The sequence below is a fragment of the Macrotis lagotis genome, chromosome 7, assembly GCF_037893015.1.
Source record: "Macrotis lagotis isolate mMagLag1 chromosome 7, bilby.v1.9.chrom.fasta, whole genome shotgun sequence".
NCBI lineage: Eukaryota > Metazoa > Chordata > Mammalia > Peramelemorphia > Peramelidae > Macrotis > Macrotis lagotis.
The window spans coordinates 157,248,993-157,273,183 of NC_133664.1; the positions used below are offsets into that span (position 1 = coordinate 157,248,993).

Sequence of the window (24,191 nt, forward strand, 5' to 3'; positions counted from 1 at the left end):
TACACTTTCAGATTTTTTCAAAGCTTTTAGTGTTATTATTATCCCTATTTTACAGATGAATTAACTGAGGCTTGCAGAGTTGTGGGAACTCTATAGGTTTTACAAGCTAAAAGGTAGCTGAGGCAAAATTCAAACTTAGTCTTCTTGACTCCAAGTTCCATTAGTTCTCTATCCACTACTACATATAATTGCCTCATGGATGGCACTTGAGGGCCATCCAAGGCCTTCTCTCTAACTTCAATGCCAGCTCCAACACTTGACCCACTAAGAAGGACAAGTCAGTCCCCGATCAGGGTCCTAGACTAGCCTTGATTCCTCCTCCTCTTATATTACCACAATAGTTCCTTCTATGAGATTAGGCTTCAAGGAGCAACTTTAACCATCCAATCATCTAACTGATGACTGATCCACTGATATTTTGCCTGTACCCACTCTCCAGTGGCTACTACTACTAGTCCTTCAGTACCAGAGGACCACACTAACCAACCAAGAGACTAGTAGCCTGAGTAGCACAATTATGTTTATTATAGTGAAGGGGAAGGGTATACTGTGCAAGGCATCCTTCTCACTTGCCTTTACCAGAATTGTTTCATGCCATAGCCTGTTTGATAGGAAACAGGACTATTAGACATGGACTGGCTGCTTCAGGAATCTCTTGGTCTTAATTGGTTTTGCTACCTCCCATATCAACAAGGCACTATAGCAAATCATCAACACCAGACAAGCACCAGCGTGTGACATGTGTCAATTCTTCAATGATTATCATATTCCTGAACTGTTTTACTCCCCATACCTGGTATTTCTGAACTCTCTACTGTCAACCCCCCGCCAAATACTTTTCCCTTATTCTAGATGTTTGTTTCCTCATTCTAATTCACCTCAACTCTATTCCCAAATATCTTGCTCTGGATTTACCTTTTCCATAATACCAGTTCCATAAATAACAAACTCTCATTTTAAACCTTTTCTTTTCTTACTCCTTCCAGTTTCTGGTCCTCCCTGATACCTGTTCCCCACTTAAAGTTCCTACTTTCTCTGGCCACTTTTTCCTTCATTGATTAATTCTTTTAGACATTCAACTCATTGGTTGTGATACAGAAACTAGAATACTCCTTGTCCAGTATTGCCATTCCATCTAACAATATCACTATGCAGCAATTTTTCTTCCTTTGCATTCATTACTTGTTCTCCTCACACCTGACTAGTCACTTCCTGACAGACAGTCTCCTTTGATCTTCATCCTTGTCATTCTCCCTAACTGAGGGTTCTAGGGTGTGTTCAAGGAAAACTATTACTTCAGTTGTGAGGGCTGCCAAGCCTTTGATGTCCACCTGAGCCACCTATCTCTCGCCAGTGACTCCAAGTAACTGTAATATGCAGTGTAAGGGTCCCCTAAGACTCTATCTTGGGCTCTTTTTTTCCTTTCTCTCTATACTATCTCTCTTGATGATTTCACTATCTCCTAAGAGTGCACTTATCATCTCTGTGCCAATGCCAGCCCTGATCTCACTCCTAAGATCCATTCTTTCATCTCAAACTTAGCACATCCAAAAGAGAATTCATCTTTCCCCCATAATCTCCCTTCTTTCCAATTTCCCTATTATACTTGAGAATTCCACTCTTCTCTTAGTGAGACACATTAGAAGGTTTAGTATCCCCTTCAATCTTTATTCACACACTACATATCTAATTATATCTTTATGTTCCTTTCTCCCCACTCACACTGCAACCACCCTAGTTTAGTCCCCACACATTGACTATGGACTACTACTCCAACTTTCTAATTTGTTTCTCTGCCTCAGCTCTTTTCCCATTCCAATCCATAAAAACTGCCAAAATGCTGAAGTGTAGTTCTGATCAAGTCACCACTCCCTCCTCCAAATTCCTATCACCTCCATGATTAAATATAAAGTACTTTAGTTGGCATTTAGGACTCTTCACAGCCTGGCCCATGTTTATTCTCATACTTTAGCTCCCTCCAGATACTTACTCTGCAGTCAGTCTCCAGCAAGGTTTAACTAGAATCACCTTCCATCTCCTATTTCTGAGCCTTGGATATGCCTATCCTCCTAGACTAGAACTTTCTACTCTCTCACATTCATCTCTTTATATCCCTGTATCCTTTCAAGACTCAGTTCAAAAGGACAGTGGATAGAACACTGGATCAGAATTCAGGCAATCCTGAGTTCAAATCTTACCTCAGACTTTTACTATCTGTGTGATACTGAGCGAGGAATTTCACCTTTCTAAGGCTCAACTTCCCCATCTGTAAAATGAAGGTAATAATAGCATCTACTTCACAGGGTCATTGGCATTCCTGATCCTGCCTGGGTACTTGAGCTTTTCACTCTGAGAGTTCTTTACCTCAGGCACATAGTCAGTCAGTAAATTTTTATTAAGTGCCTATCATTTGCCAGTCCCTGTATTAAACAGTAGATAGATTTCAAGGAGTCAAAGAACTTGGATTTAAAAAATTACATTTTTATTCTCACTAACCTTTAATTAAAATGTTGCCTTTTTTATAAATTCTAAAAGGCATTATTCTGAGGGATAGGCAGGTAGGTGTTACAGTGGACAGAACACTGATCTTGGAGACAGGACAGGAGCTCAAATCCAGCCTCAGACACTTGACACTAACTAGATATTTGGCCTTGGACATGTCACTTAACCCTGACTGCCTTGAATCCAGGGCTATCTCCAGTTATCCTGATTCATATCTGGTTACTGGACCCAGATAGTTCTGGAGGAAATAGTGAGGCTGGTGAATTAGCACAGCATCCCTTCACTCAAATCCAATACATGTGCTTGTCATGGCATTACCTTCCTAATGTTGTGATTTTTCTTTGAAAATGAAGGACAAATTTTCTGAGAGATGGGTACATATGTTTCATTAGATCTTCAAAAGTCCTTGAGATGGGGTGGCTAGGTGGCACAGTGGATAATACCAGCCTTGGAGTCAGGAGTACCTGGGTTCAAATCCAGCCTCAGACACTTAATAATTAACTAGCTGTGTGGCCTTGGGCAAGTCACTTAACTCCATTTGCCTTGCAAAAAAACTAAAAAAAAAGTCCTTGAGACATAAAAGTTCAAGAACCTGTGCTCCAAGATTGCTTTCCTTCTAGTCCACACACAAATATAAATGTATATACATATACATAGATGCATTAAATACACTTATTATTTCATTGCGGCTAAGTGACTCAGTGGATGCAGTGCCAGACCTGGAGTCAGGAAGACTCATCTTCCTGAGTTCAAATCAGAAACTCATAGTTGCATGAAACTGGGCAAGTCACTTAACCGTGTTACCTCATGTTCCCCATACATAAAATGAACTGAAGGAAGAAATAGCAAAATATTCCATATCTTTCCCAAGAAAATCCCAAAAGAGTCACAAAGGGTTGGATAATACTAAAAATATGACTAAGCAACAATAACACAAAACAAAAATATTTATTTGCATGTTGTCTGTTCTTGTGGAAAATAAGCTCTTTGAAGAGAGGGATCATTTTTGTGCTTTTGTCTCTGCAGCAGGTTTCATAAACGCTTATTGGTTGATTGACTGATGAGTGGGTTTGTACCCCATTTTTAGGGTATTGCTCAAAGTTGCAAAGCTCGTACTCTACTTGCATATCTTTCAAGGACAAAAAAATCTTACTACTATAAGACACTAGAAGAGAATAATAGTGAACTGAATGTAGAATCAGAGTTAATATAATGCTTTCATTTATACAATGCTTTACATTTTTCAAAGAACTCTATAATACATCATCTCATCTGATCTTCGCAATAATCTTGTAAGAGAGGCAAGAAATTTAATATTATTCCAGTCAAAAACATAAGGAAACTGAGTCTCATACAAGTTCAATGATTTACCCAAAGCTGCATAGCTAAATGGCAAAATTGAATAATCATTCTTTTTATATAAGCTAGGTGGTTATAATGGAAGGGTTTAATGGTACCTTCTTTTTCTAGGATTCTGTGGTTCAAAACAGCTAACTTCTAGTTCAGGGTTCACTCTGCTATACTATTCTGTATATTACTATGTTCAAGTAGAGGAATAAATAGAAAATAATCCAGTATCACAAATGACCAAATAGTAGAGAATTTGTGATACAGATGATATTGAGAAACTCAGAGAAGGGAAAACAACAGACCAAAACAATCTTTTTCTCATGCTTTTAAAAATTTCATTCATAGTTCAACAAGTACTTATTAATCATCAGCTGAATAAATTAAATTTGCCAGCATGCACAAAGAGCTTTTTTTTAAAAAGTAGATGAACACACTAAATAAAGAATTTCAGTCATGCCCATTTCAGTATTGTTACTGATGCTGTTCAGTTGTGTCTGACTCTTCATGACCCTGTGGACCATCTTGGCAAAGATAATGGCTGTCTGCCATTTGCTTCTTCACTGGATTGAGGCAAACAGAGGTTAAGTGTTTGATGCCAAATTTGAACACAGGTCTTCAAGACTCCAGGTCCAGTGCACTATCCACTGAATCACCAAGCTGCCTCCTATTTCTATATTAAGTTTAACATGAATTAACATCAATGAAGATCAAATTGAAAGAAATAGGTGAAACATTTCTAGTTAGCTTTTAAAATCTTAAAGATCTCTTAAGGGAAAAAAATCCCAAATGCTCCCTATTAAATTTATCCCTCCTCTTGACATTTAATCACATTTCATTTTATTCTGTCCTCACTGGAAATGAAGTTTGTATAAAAAGATACCATAAAAATGCATCTTGAGAAAGCAAGCAATTTACTCTTTTCAAGTACTTATTTCTGAAGGAATAAGTGAATAAGGATTAAAGCTATTCTTACATAAATTCTTGAATTATGTCATTATAAATGTTATGAAGCATGTGATCTGCTATTCATGAGCTTAGATAAAGATATGCCTTAATTGATTTCATTTCTGTCTGCTTGCTGTAATAATGTATTTAATGGAGCAAATGAGGACAATGGGTAGACCGGAACAGTCACATTCTGATTTACTTTGTGTTCATCAGACACCACTCATTTCCACATAGATTTCTAGATATTTTTCCTATCAGTTATTAAACCTATAAGTTCTTTTTTAAAAATAGAAATGCAATCTGTCAGATTTTGATTAATTTGGGAGAAAAATTTTCAGTAATAGCTGGTTTTCCAGAAGTTTCATAAAGCTTTGTAATATGGAAATTTTTCCCTTGAAAACAATAAATCCTATTTGCCAGTAGTTACTTTTAATACCAACATATGCATATTTTATTTGAAACACTGAACAACCAGAGCATGAGAAGATTCTAAATTGGAGACCATTATTCTCAGTCCAATGAATACACTTGAAGAATACTGAAATGCCAAAGTTAAATTAATTGCCCCCAAAATGCTAAAAATAGTCTACCAGGGTTAAGGTGAAGCTAAATTTTTCAGATTGAATGCAAATACTACAATTTGATTTTTACTACCTACATGACAATATTTTCTCCTTTCTCTGAATTTTCTGGTAAACATAATTTCTGAAAGCAGTTTAATAAAATTAACACTTCATCTAAATCCCTAATTGTATCATTGGGCAATTAAAGACTAAAGAAGATACTTAGACTACAAAATGATATTTTTTTGTGCACGTTTATATAGTGCCTTTGTGAATTTTTTAAAAAATAAAACATATCACTTAGTCATTTAAAAAAGGAATATGTAACAGATTTTTAATGTCCAGATTGCCATGTGTTCATGGAAGATTTTTTTTCCCCAGACTTCAGATCACAGTAGAAGCTACCAGAAAGAGTGTCTAAAGCAATTCATTAAAATCTTGGCAGTCTGGCTAACAGCTCGTAGCTTCTTTTGAAAGCTGTACTTATTGAAGTTGAGCTCTCTCCCAGCAAATCGGTCAACAGAGAATTTATTGTCATTGCCTCTTGAGGGACAATTCCTTGAGGAACTGTGTCAGCCAGGCTAAGGCATTGAATAAACAAAAAAAAAATGTAAATAAATTACCCTTCACAAAAACAGTAGGTTGGTGGGCTTTTCTGAATACCCCTAGGAAAAGAAAATTCTATAAAATAAGATATTTTGGAGGGAGATGCAAAGCTCTCCATTCAAGGGATAATGGAATTTTTCAGGCTAGTTCTAGTGGCGGGGGGGGGGGGGGGGGGGGGGGGGGGGGGGGAAGAGGAGAGGATAACAGCCTTCCTTTTAGCTGTTAAATCACAAGAACCTCTTTTCCTCTGGCAGAATTTTACGGTTTGAAAATATACCATAAGTGATCTGAAAATGAAAACTATACCTTTTCAGTTCACACAGTGTTTTCTGCATTTCTTACTTGAAGACCTCCATAAAGTGTTTTCTAATCTTCCTTCTGCATTTTGATTTAACAATTATGACAAGCTGAGGAATATTGCTCAATTACCAGGAAGGAGAGTCATGACAGTGTTCTATGGTGTCCTTTTCCAAAAGTTCCTTTAGCCTTCTCCCAAGGACCCTCTCTCTTTGGTTCCTTTGTTCTCAGAGTGAATTAGTTTCTGCAAGCATTGCTCAGAGGTCTATGAATACACACTGATTTTTTTTAGCTGCTCAACTACTGATTACGACCATCTTGGGGTCTGGATTTTTTTTGTTGTTGTTGTTATGGTAGTGATGGCGTTTTTCTATTTGTTTTGTTTTGCTAATTCATTTTATTCTGGTAGTACTAGCATGGGAGAACAAAGATTATGGCATATATTTAAGGCCATGATTCAACCTGTCATATCCAAATCCATGCCTTAGAGAATCACTTTGTAATAGAGTTCTACAGGGTCAGCAATTAATTATTGTAACACCATTCCATATGTAGAAGTATATCCAGCTCAAGTGGTGATTCTAATGGATTGCCTCCTAGTCCAGCAATGAGCAATAACCCACAAGCTTTGTTTTCCAAGGGTGCTTCTAAATTGGCAATGTTAGAACAGGGGAACAATTGTGTATACTGTTAAACCCCAATTTTGGTAATGCCCCTTAAGTTGCTTCTCACTTTCAAAAATTTATTCCTCCCAAATTTTAATTCAACTCATTAGTCATGGATTTTTTAATTTAAAGAAACTATCCTCCTCCCTACCAATTTAGTTGAATGCTTTTTTGAGCCAAATTTTCCTATATCTGACAAAAGATATATATTTTTTCCACATATATATATATATATATATATATATATGTGGATACAGATATAGATCTAGATATGGATATGGATATGGAGGTATTCACACATATACATTTGCATGCATCCATAATATAGTAAGGACCTACTACCAGTTGAGGTAGGTACCTTCTCTGTGGATAAATAAAATAAAAATGCTTTTAGATTCAATTAAATTGGGGAAAAATGTCCATAGGAGATGTCCGTTTTTCATGTTGTTCCCCCTCCCTTGAGGAGGAGAGAAGAAAAGAAATTTACATTATAACTTTATTGTATATTTAAAAGTACACAATAGATGTTTCACTCAGTAGATTTTCACATGTGTAATCATCTTTTTTTTTAATTTTACTATGCTATGGAAATGCTTGTTTTATTTCATAAATTAAGAATAACAGGGATGTCTAGGTGGTGCAGTGGATAGAGCACAGGCCCTGGAGTCAGGAGTACCTGAGCTCAAATCCAGCCTCAGACATGTAATGATTATCTACCTCTGTTGCCTTGGGCAAGCCACTTAACCCCATTTGCCTTGTATAAAAAAAAAAAAAACCTAAAAAAAAAAGAATAACATAAAAAATTTTAAAAGAATACTTTTTATTTACCTTTAATAGTTTCTAAAACCTGTAACACATAACCTTTTACTCCAAGACTTCCAGAGTTTTCCAAATATCAGTCTAGATTAGTGACACATCTAGGAGAAACACAAGCAGATATATTCTTTCCCCAATGAAGTATATTGTGATGAAATCCCTTTAAAGAAGCATCCCATTTGACCTCAGAAGGACTAGTGTTTCACTGGAAGTATCACTAACTCGATAGTCAGACATTGCTGTTTAGTCAAATAGTAATGTCCAACTCTTTGTGACCTCCATTCGGGGTTTTCTTGGCAAAGATACTTTCAGCTCATTTTACAGATGAAAAATTTGATCCAAAGAGAATTAAGGGATTTGCTCTGCATGACACACTTGTATGTGTTTGAGGCCAAATTTGTGGCCAGTCATTGTGCCACCTAGCTTCCCCTAAAGTCAGAGGACCTGAGATCAAAACTCGGCCTTTGAAGGGTTCCATGACCCTTGTACAAGACATTTAACTTTCCTAAGATCTCAGTTTCCTCATCTAGCAAAGAGGGAATTGACCTGGATAATTGATAAGAACTCTTTCAATTTTAAAATAATATATATATATATAATATATATATATATACATAAAATATAACTTGATAACAGCAGAACTCAAAAGGAATTCCTAAAGGACTTAGGGCCAATAAATGGAAGGTTCGAAGAGCCTTCACTCTTTCATTATATTGAATCATGTTCATATGGACTATTTGTGCCTGATCTGTGGTAGAGCATTCTGAGCTCATATTGGTCTGATCAGCTACAGTCAGGCACACTGTAACTTGTCTCTAACATAGTGATGCTGTTTTGGTCTTATTCAATAACAAAGGACAAGAACCAACCAATGTGAATTTGCAGCTTGAGAAGCTTAGAGGAAACATCCATATTCTTGGAACTAAGGAAATACAAAGAATTTATTCATGAAAGCTATCCTGTGTAACTCAACAAAACAGACCTGGCAAGTTGCCATGATTCCAGGCTAATATGGAGAATTTTCAAACATTCATTTCACTGATGCTCCCCATCACATCCCACACAAACAGCAAACACAAGGTTTTTTAACAGACAACTGACTACTGTGAAAATTAAGACCCAATCAATATTGCTTATTTTTGCTTTAAGAAAAAATTGCCCTAATTGAGATCTTTTTCTATTCCACAAAACTCCCAATATATACTGATAGGTTGGAATGCAGAAGAGTAACCCTCATTCTCTTTCAGTCATGAGATTTATTCTATGTACACATTAATCCTACTCCCTAAGTAAAGATTCATAAGCCTCAGATGGGATACTGTATTATGATATATTTTCCTTCCTCTTAAAAGCATATTAATTATTCTATCAGTAAAAATAAAGCAAGTAGGGGGTGGCTAGGTGGTGCAATAGATAGAGCACCAGCCCTGGAGTCAGGAGTACCTGAGTTCAAATCCTGCCTCAGACACTTAATAATTACCTGTGTGGCCTTGGGCAAACTACTTAACTCCATTGCCTTGCAAAAAATAAAAATTAGAAAAAAAAATTTAAAAAAATAAAGCAAGTTGTCCTCCCACCTTTTTGTGATTTGGCTAATATAAAAAGTTTCCTAAAGGATGATTTCTTACTGGAATTCTTGAATCTGATTGTGATTATCACCCAATTGATTTCTGAGAGTTCATTGGAATGAGAGAAATGATCTATGGAACAGCAAACGTGTTAAAGTTCTGAGAGGCAAATATATTGTCAATCATTTCATTATCAAGGAGAAAACATCTCTATTAAACAGGTTGTCAACAGATAAAATAGAAACAGAGGTCAGTCATCTCCATTTGACTGAGATTAAAGGTGCAGCAGGGGCAAGCTAGAGCCAGCTCTAACCCTCCAGATAGATGATTGTTAAATTTTTAGTGTGTATTCACCCCTTTCAGACTGGCCAATATGACCAGAAAGGACAATGATCATTGTTGGAAGGGAAGTGGGAAATCTGGGACACTAATACATTGTTGGTGGAGTTGTGAAGTCATCCAACCTTTCTGGAGAGAAATCTGGAATTACGCCCAAAAGGCAACAAAAATGTGCATACCCTTTGATCCAGCAATACCACTACTGGGCCTATACCCTGAAGTGATGATGAAAAAAGGGTAAAAACATCACTTGTACAAAAATATTCATAGCAGCCCTGTTCATGGTGGCAAAGAATTGGAAATCAAGTGAATGTCCTTCATTTGGGGAATGGCTTAGCAATCTGGGGTATATGTATGTCATGGAATACTATTGTTCTATTAGAAACCAGGAGGGATGGGAATTCAGGGAAGCCTGGAAGGATTTGCATGAACTGATGCTGAGCCAAATGAGCAGAGCTGGAAAAACACTGTACACCTTAACAGCAACATGGGGGTGAGGATAAACCGCAATGGTCTTGCACATTCCATCAGTGCAACAATCAGGCACAATTTTGGGGTATCTGTGATGGAGAATACCATCTGTATCCATAGAAAGAATTGTGGAATTTAAACAAAGACCAAAGACTATTACCTTTAATTTTTAAAAAAGTTATCTTATTTTGTTATTTTGCTATCTCTTATACTTTACTTTTCTTCCTTAAAGATATGATTTCTCTCTCATCTCAGTCAACTTGGATCAATGTATACCATGAAAACAATGTAAAGACTAACAAACTGCTTTCTGTGGGAGGTGAGGGGAGGGAAGTGAGATTAGGGGGGGAAAATTGTAAATTTCAAAATAAATAAATAAATTTAAAAAATTTTTAGTGTGTGAATTTACATCTCAGAAAATACCACAAATTAGGGCTTGGTTTATTAGTTAGATGAATATCTAGGCTTAAAAGTGATGAGGAAAATATTAATGATGCAGATTAAACTTTAGTATGTATCCTGCTGATTACTAGTTACCAAAGCATCCCTGGTTGCATGTATTCAGTAATAAGTTAATCGAATTTCCGTATTGTTACCTCTCTAACAGTTGTCTGTTAATAATAAATTGGACTGGGAGATTCTGACATTATATAATTTTAATCAGGAATGTACTGGTAAATATTTAACAATGTTTTCCAAAAAATGTACAAAATATACTTTTAAATTTAATCTACTTTATTAATATTTCTCCTTCACTTTTAAGTCTAGATAATAAACAAGACAATGACTCAAGCCCTGATTTGTAGCATTTACTAATTTCTGAAGTATAAATACTCACAGTGAAAATTTAACATTGTCTGGTTCCAGCATACCCCTGGTTATAGAGAACAACAGAGTACTAGTTGCACCTTTGATTTATTCCATGACAGTCTTCAAACTGTTGTTATGGCATTGTAATAGGCATGTCTGAGTAGGATTACTACATTCCTACATAGGACATTCCCAAAATGCCTAGGCTCAGAGTTTGACCCCTTATTGGAGGAGTTCCAAGAATTTTATTTCCCATATGTGTGTGTATATACTGATGATGGAAACTGAAAGGCGGAGACATCTGGCAAGGGATTGAAGTTTGGTTTGGTTTTTTTTTTTTTAGGTTTTTGCAAGGCAAATGGGGTTAAGTGGCTTGCCCAAGGCCATACAGCTAGGTAATTATTATATGTCTTAGACCGGATTTGAACCCAGGTACTCCTAACTCCAAGGCTCGTGCTCTATCCACTACGCCACCTAGCCGCCCCGAGATTAAAGTTTTTAATGGAGACATTCTGCAAGAATTAGTGGCCTCATGAAGAGAGAATTAGGGGGCATCAGAGACTGCAGTGGTACTGTCTAGGGATCTAGGAATCAAAGTGATCCTATAGTTTTGTGGAACAAGGAGAAAAGACAGCTAGACTGTGATGACCAAGCAACAATCCCAATGGAGATGTAAGTTCTTCATGGATGAATTTATCACACTTCGGCAACAGAAGGACCTTGCAGCAAACCTCCTCTTTTGGAGTAGTGTGTTTGGAGGGACTCATTTGCCAAACTATTCTAGAAGCCCCAGAGATCAAAGTGTATTTATTTGAGGATCTGTATGATATTGTTTGTTATTTTTCTATTCTTTCAAATCAATAAATAAATCATATTAGACATTGTGCTAAGCACTGGAATACAAAGAACAAAACGATCCCTGCCTTCAAGAAGTTTATATTCTAGTGAGGGAGAAAATATGTATGCATGAGCATTTGCAAGTATATGTAAGAAGGGTCTTTTGCAAAAGGTAATACTTGAGGTGAGACACAGAGTAAGCCAGAGACTGTAAAAGAATGAGGAAAGAAGGGAAGTATTACAAGCATATTCAAAGTTAAAGAAAAGGAAGATAAAGCACAGTGAGGAATTGGAGTAGGCCAGGTAACAGGCCCAAGGAGTAGTTTTCATGGATACAAGTAATGTGTATGAAGAAGATATAAAAGAGAAAGAAGTGGTCAGTTTGTAAAGACTCTTTTTGCAAGATGAGATAAAAAAGGAAAGTACTGAAACAATCTAGGTGAGAGGTGATAAGATAAGAACTTGAAGGGAAATGGTTAGGAAAGGAAAGGTGACATAGACAAGAGATGTGAAAATAGAAACAAGATTTAACAACAGTTCAGATATGTAAGGTGAGTGAAAGCAAAGAGCCAAAGGGTGACCCAAAGTTTGCAAACCTAGTTGACTAGAAGGGCAGTGATGTCCTTGAGAATAACAGAGATAGGTAGAAGCATTTATTAAGAGACTATATGAGGGGCAGCTAGGTGGTGCAGTGGATAGAGCACCAGCCCTGGATTCAGGAGTACCTGAATTCAAATGTGACCGCAGACACTTAATTACTTAGCTGTGTGGCCTTGGGCAAGCCATTTAACCCCATTTGCCTTGCAAAAAAACCCTGAAAACAAAACAAAAAGAGATTATGTGTTAGGCACTGCTAAGCACTTTACATTTGATTGGGTTTTGGGAAAAAAAGAGCTCTGTTTTATTGAGATTGAGATGCCTATGGAACAGGCAGGTGGAAATATCTATTAGTCAGTGACATAATCTGTCAGAGACAGTAGATCTCAGAAGAGAAACTAGAACTGGTTACATAGACCTGGAAGTCAACTGTTATAAAGCTGATAATTGAATCCATAGGCACTGATGAGATATGTAATGACTAAGAGAGAGAGAAAAAAAGGAGAGGATCCAAAACAGGGTCTTGGGGGTACATCTAGTTAGTGAGTATAGCAATCCCAATTAAATGTTTTATTGTTTCAATCTTAATTGAAAAAATATGTATCTAGATCTGAGTTGACTTTAAAAGTTCTCAGTTTTTCCCAATCAGGGGCAGCTAGGTGGCGCAGTGGATAGAGCACCAACCCTGCAGTCAGGAGGACCTGAGTTCAAATCCAACCTCAGACACTTAATAATTACCTAGCTGTGTGGCCTTGGGCAAGCCACTTAACCCCATTGCCTTGCAAAAATCTAAAAAAAAAAATTCTCTCAATCTGGAAACAGTATGATACATGAACAACAATATCAAAACAGTTGAGGTGGCAAAATTGAAATCCTGACTTGTAACTAATTGAAGGCATGATGCTTGCAGTGTTACAACACTAGTTGACTATTGGATATCTGGAATTGTATGTCCCATAGACATCTCAAATTCAAATGTCCGAAACAAAACAATTTTATTTCTTCCCAAATCCACTCCTCTTCCAAATTCTCCTCTTGAGGGAATCACATTTGGGTGTTATGGAATTTGTAAGGGGAACTCAAAGCAGAAATAAACAACTTCTCAAACTTCATGTAGTACTTCATCTTATAATTCTTTTTTTTTACTTTTGCTAAAGATAAAGTCTATGAAAATATCAGGTTTCTTTTCTCATAAAGAATATTATCCTTGAATATTTTTCATTTGAACTTCTCTTAATATCAACTCACAGAAGACAAAAAAAACCACACAAACACAAGTCAATTTTTTTAAACAATCATGTTTTTAAAAAATCATGAGTTTCCAGTTCTCTCCCCCTCTTGCCAATCTCCCCTCCTAGAGTAGGCAAGCAATATTATATCTATTATACTGAAGTCATGTAAAACATATTTCCATTTTAGCCATGTGGCAAAAAATCACAAACAAAATAAAAAGAAAGTTTCAAAAAGAAAGTTTCAGTCTGCATTCAGAGTTTATTAGTTTTCTCTCTGGAAGTAGATAGTATTTTTCATAATGGGTTTTTTGCCATTGTGTTGAATCATTGTCTTCATCAGAGTATCTAAGTCTTTCACAGTTGATCATCCTTATTATATTATTGTTAATATGAACAATATTCTAGTTCTTCTCTCTTCACTTTGTATGGTTCATATAAGTCTTTCCAGGTTTTTTAAATCTATCCTGCTAATCATTTCTTAAAGCATAACAGAATTCAATCACAATCATTTATCACAATTTGTTCAGTCATTCCCCAATTGATGGGCATCCCCTCAATGTCTAATACTTTGCTACCACAAAAAGAGCTGCTATAAATATTTTTCTGCGTATAGATACTTTTCCCCCTCTTTGATATCTTTGGGACAAAGATCTAGTAGTGGGATTGTTGAGTCAAAGGTCACACACCTACCTGTCTTACAACTCTTAATACATTTATCACATCACTATTATGTATTAGCTATCATCTTTTCATTTTATCTTGCATCAGTATCAAACTCAGTGAAGGGATAGGACTGAATCTTATCTAAAATATTTATTTTTAATGTTATTTTATTTTTAAATTGCATATAAAGATAGTTTTCAGCATTCATCTTTTTGTAAGCTTTTGAGTTCCACATTTTTCTACCTGCTTCCCTTACCCCCCCCATGATAGTGAGGAATCTAATATAGATTTTACATGTTTAACATATTTCCATATAAAATGTTTATTTCTCATAGCATCAAAGAAGGGAGAAGAAAACTCCCTTTGCCACAGCCCACATCACTACAACTATCCCCATGTAATCTTTTCTTCTCCCCAAAAAACACATACAAATTGGGGGAGAGAAGGAGGGAGGGAGGGAGGGAGAGAGAGAGAGAGAGAGAGAGAGAGAGAGAGAGAGAGAGAGAGAATCAATCCTGTTTTCAATCAAAAAGAATAGAATATTCAATTCATGTGTGCTGCAAAATCTAACTACAGGGTTCTTTGATAACCTGTCCAGCATAGAACTTTGAGCATAGGAGACATGTAATTAGTCAGTGGGTTGGTTGGTAAACAAGTTTTTACTAAGTATTTACTATGTTCCAGATACTATGCTAAGCCCAAGTGATACAAATAAAGGCAAAAATACAGAACCTACACTTGAGAGACAACAAGAGATAGCGAGATAGATGAGAGATAGATAATAGATAGATAGATAGATATAGATATAGATAGATGTATATCTATCTATATATGATACATGAAGTGAAAGTTGGAAGTAAGCTCAGAGAGAAGGCAATAGTGGAGGTTAAGGGGGAAAATATACAGAAGATACAATTTGAAAATAAGCAGAAGATATAATTTGAACTTGAAGGAATCCAGAGAAGCTAAGGAGATGGAGACAAGATGAATGAACATTATAGACATGGGGTAATCAGTGAAAAGATATAAAATCAGAAATGTAGGAGGATAAATTAGTCAGACCTGCACTTTAGGGGTTGAGGTGGGGATAAACTGAAGTGGGGAGAGAGTACGGGAATGCAGAACAACCAGAAAGCTATGGTAGTATTCTAGGTTTGAAGTGGCAAGGGTCTGTGCAGAGTAGTAGCAATGTGGGTGGAGATAAAGGGGTCTATATGAGAGATTTTGTGAAGGTAAAAATAAGGCAGCAATAGACTGGTTACATGGATGAATTGAAGTGAAGCCTCTAGACTGATGCTAACATTGTGAGCTAGGTAATTGGAAAGATGATGGTGCCCACAGTCAGAGAGTTTGGAAGAGGAGAGGGTTTGAAAAGAAAATAATAAGTTCTGATTGTCATATGAGTTTGAGATGCTCATAAGATATTCAATTTCAGTATCCAATAGGTCAAGTGAGAGGTTACAGCTGAATGAGTAGATATAAGAATTATCTGCGTAGAAATTATAATTAATGGGAACTGATGAGATCACCAAGTGAAATGATGTAGATAAGAAAAGGGCCAACCACAGGGAGTTGCATGAGCTGGATGAAGATACAGCAAAGGGGACTGAAAAGAAACAATCAAACAGATGGGAACAAAACTGGGAGGGAGCAATGTCAGAAAAATCCAGAAAGGAGAAAGCAGGAGAAAAGGTAATCAACAATGTCAAAATTTGCAAGGAAGAACAAGGATTGAGGAAAAAGTCATTAGATTTGTCCATTAAGAGATCATTAGTAACTTTGGAAAAGCAATTTCAGTTGAATGATGAAATCAGAAGTTCCCTTACAAAGGTTTTATAGAATAAGAAATATCCAAAGGACTATAAAATTGTGCATATCCTTTGATCTAGCAATACCAGTTAGACCTATAACCCAAAGGGATCAAAAAGGAGGGAAAGGATCTATTTATCCAAAAATATTTATAGCAGTTCTTTTTGTGGTGGCTAAAAAATGGAAATTCCCATCATTTGGGGAATGACTCAGAAAGCTATAGTATATATGTATGTGTGTTTGGAATATTATTGTGTTATAAAAAGTGACAAGTAGGATGAATCAGAAGAACCTAGAAAGACTTATATGAACTGAAGCAAAGTGAAGTGAACAGAACCAGGAGAAAGTTGTACACAGTAAAAGCAATACTATTCAATGAAAACTGAATGAGTTAGCTATTCTCAGTAATATAATGATTCAAGATAATCCCAAAGATCTAATAAACTGATATTGTTTTAATATAGACTAAAGCATGTCATTTCACTTTCATTCTTTTTCTTTTATTTAAGCCTTCTTGTACAAAATAATTAACATGGAAATATTTTTCTTAATTGGATATGTATAACCCATATCTGATTACTTACCATTACAGGGAGGGGATAAGGGAAGAAAGGGAGGAATAGAATTTAGAAATCAAAACTTTAAAAAAAAATAAACAAAAAACTCACAAATGTTAAAAAAAATTGTTTTAGCATGCACTTGGGGAAAAATAAAACTTATTTTTCAAAACAGAGAAATTGGAAGCAGTAATTGTAATTGGCTTTCTCAAGGAATTTAGTCTCAAAGGGAGCTAGAGATACAGGATGATAATTAATGGGGATGAACAGATCTGGTAAGAGTTTTATTGAAGAATGTGGAAAACATAGATGTGTTTGAAGGCAACATGAAATAGGAGATACAGAGAAATTATAGAGAGCAAAGATGATAGTGGGGGCAGTCTATTAGACAAGATGCCTTGGCAAAAAGGGTTACCTCTTCATTTAAGACAGGAGTGAAGGAAAAGACAGTGGGAGAAGATATCCAAGTAGTATAAAATGAGGAGAGGAGAGGAGAAGCTCTCATTGAATGACCTCGATGTTTTCTTTGAGATTATAAATCAAAATCCTTAGTTTGGGGTGGGGCAAGGATCCAGGTCATAGGGTGGAGATGCTATGGAAGGCTTGAGAAGGGATGAATAGGTTTGGAATAGCTGCTCTGAGCAGCACGCAAGCATGCACTATCAATGGTGTGCTTGTCATGGTAATCAGGAAAAGGAACAGGCAGCAGCCCAAAACTTCTTCCACTCAGGGTGGGTCCCTGGGCTACTGCTATGAGGAAAAATGGCTGGGGGAAGGGATGCTCAAAAACTTTATCAGGAACATATTTTTTTTAAAAAAAGATAGGATCCTAATAAAAAAATGGTAACACTGGTGGTTTTATAGATGTTAATTAGTTAAGAAATGCATAAATACTGTAATAAATAGCAGCCAAGTTCATAACCTCAGGTTTTTGCTCAACTGATGCTCTGAGCAGGCTCCTAGTTTGGAACTCAAGCCAAAGGTGGTGGAAAGGTAGGTACTACCCAAGCTCCTCCACTCTCTGCTCCTACAACAGCACCAGGAGATACACAATGAAAATGGTACTTTACATTGGCAAAGTTTGCTTATGGAAGGGCTTATTGTAAAAGTTGTAATTTGTGAATGATTACAAAGAGAAGCAGTTTTTTTTCTTTCATTTCTTTCAGAAGAAATTGGGCTGGTACAAATTCAGAGTTTCAAAGCAAGGGTCAGCAAATCTACAAACTGCCTAACTTGGTCAGTTTTCTCCCTTGAAACGATTTAAAAAAAAAGTAAAGGGAGGTTTGTAAGCAGATTGGAGAAGGGGTTGACTTCATGGGGGAGGGGCAACTGTTAATCATTTTAATGATCATGGGAGAAATCTGACTGAGTATAGAACATAGTCTTTTCAGAGAGAATTAAATGGATCTCTATTTAATGAAAGAAAAGAAAAGAAAAGAAAAAGAAAAGAAAAGAAAAGAAAAGAAAAGAAAAAGAAAAGAAAAAGAAAAGAAAAGAAAAAGAAAAGAAAAGAAAAAGAAAAGAAAAGAAAAGAAGGAAAGGGAAGGGAAAGGGAAGGGAAGGGGAAGGGAAAGGGAAGGGAAGGGGAAGGGAAGGGAAGGGAAGGAAGGGAAGGGAAAGGAAAGGGAAGGAAAGGGAAGGAAAGGAAAGGAAAGGAAAGGAAAGGAAAGGAAAGGAAAGGAAAGGAAAGGAAAGGAAAGGGAAGGGAAGGGAAGGAAAGGAAAGGAAAGGAAAGGAAAGGAAAGGAAAGGAAAGGAAAGGAAAGGAAAGGAAAGGAAAGGAAAGGAAAGGAAAGGAAAGGAAAGGAAAGGAAAGGAAAGGAAAGGAAAGGAAAGGAAAGGAAAGGAAAGGAAAGGAAGTTGGATAGTGCATTGATTAGGGAGGGAGGAAAAGAAACACCTACATGCATTCTAGGCATTGTGCCAAACACTTTGGAAATATTTCATTTGATATTTCCTCAATAATCCAGGTAGGCAGGGCTATTTATAATCCCTATTTTACAGTACAGGAGACTGAGACAGAAGTCAAGTGACTTGCCCATGGTTACACAGCTTATGTGTTGTCAAGCCTGTACAAAAACTGAGATGAACAAAATAATCAATAAAGTAAGGCAAATAATTAGTGCTAAGGAATTTTAATCTGGAACATACATTGTCTTATTCAGACAAAGAAATACAGTGAGAGGAATCACAAATTCAGAAGGGGAGGGCAGCTACATAGATTGATATCTGGTCTGGGGTTTACAAGTTATTTATTTCAGGGTAATGGGGTTTTCCTGGAAAAATCATTGGATTGGTTTAAGCCACCTCTTGCAGATCACTGATCATGCCCCAAGCCAGAGTCACCTGTAGGATCATCAGACTAGTCATTGCAGGAAGGGAGGGGTTGCAGAAGAGTCCTGGAGCTATCTCTGTCCAGAAATTAGATAGCTAGAAACTACTGACCACAGGGAGATTCCCAGGAGTTTACCTTGGGACTAGAAGATGATAAGAAATTGCTAGTTAAGGGGGCAGCTAGGTGGTGCAGTAGATAGAGCACCAGCCCTGGAGTTAGTAGTACCTGAGTTCAAATCCGACCTCAGACACTTAATAATTACCTAGCTGCATGGCCTGGAACAAGAGACTTAACCCCGTTTGCCTTGCAAAAAAAAAAAAAAAGAAAAGAAATTGCTAGTCAAAATCCAATGGGGGTTCCAGAGTTTTCCAGGGATGGACAGTGCCTAAGGCCAAATTTGAACTTTTTTCCAAATCCAATGTTCTATCCTCTGCAACTTAGAGATGATTTAAGGAGGTATAATAGGATTGCCTGACTATAGTGTGAGTCCATTGAAATTATAAATTTGTAGTAGACCTAGTCTATACTATTTGATGATTTTTTTTTAATTTAACTCCATTCAACAGCCCATGAATAGGAGCAAAGATTATGAGTGAATGGGAAAAATCCAAAGTTTAAGCTTGGCAAGGAATGATCAATAATAGGTTTATGGAACAAGGGACTCTAGTGTACAGGATCAGTGTAGAGTTAAACCAGTTTCCTCAGGGGTTGAAACAAGAAAGAGAGTGTAGCCAAGAAAAGGGAAATTGCCTAGAAAAGAATTGAGGAATAGAGGGTTTGGAGGTTACAGAAAGGACACAGAACAGGAGAGGGAAAGGTGAAATGATAAAAGATTATGATCAGATAAGGAATTCTGGAGTTCATGAATATAGAAATGAACTATTTGTGAGTGATGGCAGGATTAAGAGAGCTATAATGATTTCTGTGTGAAGCTGTGGTGTTGTGGAGAAGTAGGTCATAGAAACTGAGCAGACTGATAATGTGGGAAGTTATGGTACTTGAAAGAGAATCTCTATGAATGCTGAAATGTCCTTGTATAACAAGAGAGAGAGGGAATATTAAGTACCTATTATATGGCAGGTGCTATACTAAATGCTTTACAAATATTATCACATTTAATCCTCACAACTACCTCTGAGGTAAGTGGACTTGAAGTTTAAGAGGGGAAAAAAAGTATCTTGCAGGGGTTGATTTTTTGTTTGGTCATGTCCAACTCATTGTGACTTTATTTAGGCTTTTTTGGCAAAGATACCAGAGTGGTTTTCCATTTCCCTCTCTAGCTCATTTTACAGATGAGGAAACTGAGGCAAACAGAGTTAAATGACCAGGTTCACATAGCTAGTCACAAATCTGAGACCAGATTTGAACTCAGGAAGAGAAGTCTTCCTAACTTTAGACCCAGGCCCTCTACCCACCATACCACCCTTAGCCATGAGAATCTTGATTGGGTGCTAAATTTGGATTGAATGGACCTTAAAAGAAGAGACATTTCTGACTGAGGGCATATCTGAAATTAATGTCTAATGGAATGGAATCAGAATCAAAACTTTTAAGTATGTAAACCACTGGAGATACAAGGAAAGATATGACAGTCTCTGCTTTCAAGGACCTCACAATCTGAGCTCCACAGACTCCCGAATTTCTCAGCATCTTATTCTGGTTCCTAAAAGGCAAAGCAAAAGATAGGGAAAGTCCAGCAAAAATGGGATAGCATCACTATTTTATATCTGACAGGGCAAGGGAAATAGAAACCTTTTTTCAAATTCACCAACTAATTTTGAATATCCTAATTGAGAAAAAACTAGAAGAGTATGCATTCAAAATTTGTAGCATTCCTTAGGTGTCACAAGGGATACTACATCCATTGGTGAGTCTCAGAGATATTTGATGTATCTACCAGTCCTTTCTTTCCTGCAGGATGCTACCATCTTACCAGAATGAATCACCAGGATACACTGGACCGCTCAAAAATCAAGAAAAGACATTTAGATTTTCTGAAGACATTTAGATTTCTGAAGGAGTAATTGTATAATATTCCATCTAAATTTTTCTCCAACCCTTCCCTTGTCCTGTCCCTCTTCAATTTAAGTCTTTCTCTGAAGGAAATATGCTAAAAAATGTAGTAGCATTGTCTTCATTTTCCTTCTGTCTCCCTAAATTCCCCATGCATTTGTTATACTTTTCTTCCCTTCATTTCACACACTGTTATTGCATTTGTGCCAAGAAACAGCTGTTGTTTTCCACCTTAGAAGACAGGAAAATTTAGTAGTAGGTGAAATAATTTTTAAGAAACAAACCACAATGAGATCTTTACAAGTCATATAATTGTCCTTATAGCAATTGCCTGAATTGGCTTTTGAATTTTTTTTCTAAATCATGAGTATAATAGTCATCGTTTACAGGGCATGCATTTGTCTTTTCAAAGATTCTCAAAGGACCTTTTTAAAACATAAATATGCATTTCAGACACACAGATGGGAACAGGCTTTCCCAGGCCTACTGATAATTTTTGAACTGCCAGGAAAAATCTGGAGCTAAGAATATGTAGCTTTAAGTATGCATGTCTCTAACACTTATCCAACACTTACCCTTACTTATCATTTTCTGCTATTTTCTTCCTCCTGGATTCCTTTTCTACTCTAGTAGAAACCACTGTCAGTGGTTACCAGAATGTAAATTAGATGGGGATTGGGACTTTGGAAAGAGGTGGGATTAAACATATATAGCCATCCTCACATAGCAGTCCTAAAAAGGTATTATTGATTGAATCATTCCATAGGTCATCATTCAGTAGGTCAGTTAGTATTTATTAAACATGTTAAATTCCAAACTCAGTTCTAATCTCTAGGCTTCCAAAGAAAGGTAAAACAAACCAAAAAAACTCAGTTCTTGTTCTCAAGTAGTTCACATTCTCTGTGTTCTAAAAACACACAAATCTACAATTCACAAACCCTCACCAATGTGTTTCCTTTACTCAGTTAAACAAAGGACTCATGAATTCAAAGTAAAATAAACTAAATCAAAGATCATAGTAAAATAAGTGAAATATCCTCTCTCTCCTACATAGAATTTACTCTCCCATACCACCAATAGGGTTATAAGCAAGAAATATGTACAGCAAAAATGTGTTCACCTAGGGAAAGATCACAGAGAACATATGTAGTTAGGAAGTTCATGTCTGGAAAAGTTTTATACCTTTAATGCTAGAGAGCCTCCAAAATCCTCTGATGATGTCTCTGAACTTGTCTCTGTTAAGAAGCTCCACTCCTCTCATCTGAATCCAGAGACTGCAAAGAAGTCATCATCTAAACTAATTCACTGAAACTAGTAGGTGAGTCATTCTTAAAACCTGTATCGTCACTTCTGTCCTCCTAATTATCAGGAAGTACAACTGTTTTGATGATGATGATGATGATGATGATGATGATGATGATGATGATGGTGCTGATGCAATAATAATAAAAGTTAGCATTTATATAGTGCAAGCCTTAAGGCTTGCAAAAACCCTTTAAAATTTTTAAAATACTTATTTTCACTTGGAGAAGATTCAGTATCCAAGGATTAGGTCATCAGTGTGTTTTGTGTGTGTGTGAGATCAGTGCCTGCCCCATAAATGTGGATTAATTAAATGCACCATTCCACAGGATCCTGCATATGAGAAGAATAGGACAGGGACACCAAGGATTCTTAAAATCTTAGTGTCAATTGTCTGGAGATCTTCTATAGTTTTGGTAGAGAGGTGGCTCAATTTCCTGGATGACCCTAGGAATACCCTCAGTAGGCTCCTGTAGTTCACAAGTAAAATACTGAAATGTAGCAAGAGGGGTCCCTCCTGGTTTCTTTCTTCCTCCATAGGGAGAAGGTGAGAGGTGATAGTTGCTTTTTGAGAATTTGTTTTTCTACAGAAGAGGCCAGTGAAGGTATATTTTTTCCATGGTTTATTTCTGTAAATAACCTTAGCTACTTGTATTTGTACAATATAAACAATTTATTTTTTAAAACCAGCTAAGGCAAGTTTTTAAAAAATATTTTACTATCTCATTTTTCTCATCACAACAAACTAAGGATGGAGACACTATTATTATGATAATTTTATAATGAGGAAATAGACTGAAAGAGGTCAAGCTATTAAATATCTGAGCAGAATTTGAACTCAGATCTTTCTGACATATCTGATACTTTATTCTCTATGTCACATAGTTGCTTTTCTGTAGAGCCTCTCTAATTTCTGAGTTTATATTGGTGACTAGAAGTTTGAGGGAGAAGTTTTAAGCACTGGGTATAGGATGACTTTAGATTGGTCTATTTTGTTTTTTCTTGAACATTAAGATTTCTTATCAGTATTCTATCCCATTGCTGATATTTTTGACAACAGATAAAATTATATTTCTGCTTTTCTCCTATCTGGGGTCTCTTGGGCTGAAGGCATTCTTAGAGATGATATTCCTCCTTAAATTGTACTTATTCTCCACATTTCTTCTGTTTTCTGAAACAACAAAGCATAAGTCAACAGGTAATCTTTATTTTTGCCCAAATTTCAACAAATAGGACAAACTTTGTAGCAAATGCTCCTCTGAGCATTTTTCTCAGGCCTAAGTAATTGATAGAATATTCAACAGTGTTTACTCTTAGGTTGTAAAACATGGGTCTAAACTTCCTGATTCTTGTAAAACCAATACCTTCTTGAATATCTCACTCTCAAAATCTAAAAAAGAAAAAACTTTTTGAGTATTAAAGTTTTTTATTAGAGATGCCTAGAGTGTGATACATTCACTATTTAATTAAGGTTGTTTAAAAATTGATGATTACCTATAAATTTGTAAACATTTGTAAACATAAATAAAAAACTCATCCTCATCAAGTTCATGGTTTAATATACAAACACATTCTCACATTATTTTTTCAAGTAAAATAAAAAACTTGTTTTATAATCGACTCTCTCATTTCAAAAGAAATGACCCCTGCTATCCTGAAATGAAGTCACTTGGAGACAAATTTTAACATATTGTTTCTCCTTCATTATTAATTTTCATGGTCTGTAACTGCTGAATTTCTTGCTCCATCTTGGATTTCCAATATCCTTTTCACTTCATTCACCCTTGATCACAACAGATTCTGACCCAGAAACAATATGCAGAAAAGTATTTTTTACAACACCTTAGCAATTATATTAACTTTCTATTTCCTGACTGAATTTGCCTGTGCATATAAGAGGAAGTGATATGTC

General features: G+C 36.3%; 1 long non-coding RNA gene across 1 annotated transcript in view; it reads left to right on the forward strand.

Annotated features, from left to right (window-relative positions):
* LOC141493106 (uncharacterized) overlaps positions 1-22,313 on the forward strand; it is a 36,023-nt gene extending 13,710 nt beyond the window's left edge. Inside the window, exon 3 of the long non-coding RNA XR_012470116.1 lies at positions 20,882-22,313. This is a non-coding gene — a long non-coding RNA (uncharacterized LOC141493106). The remainder of the gene's footprint in view (positions 1-20,881) is intronic.
* Positions 22,314-24,191: the final 1,878 nt, after the last annotated feature.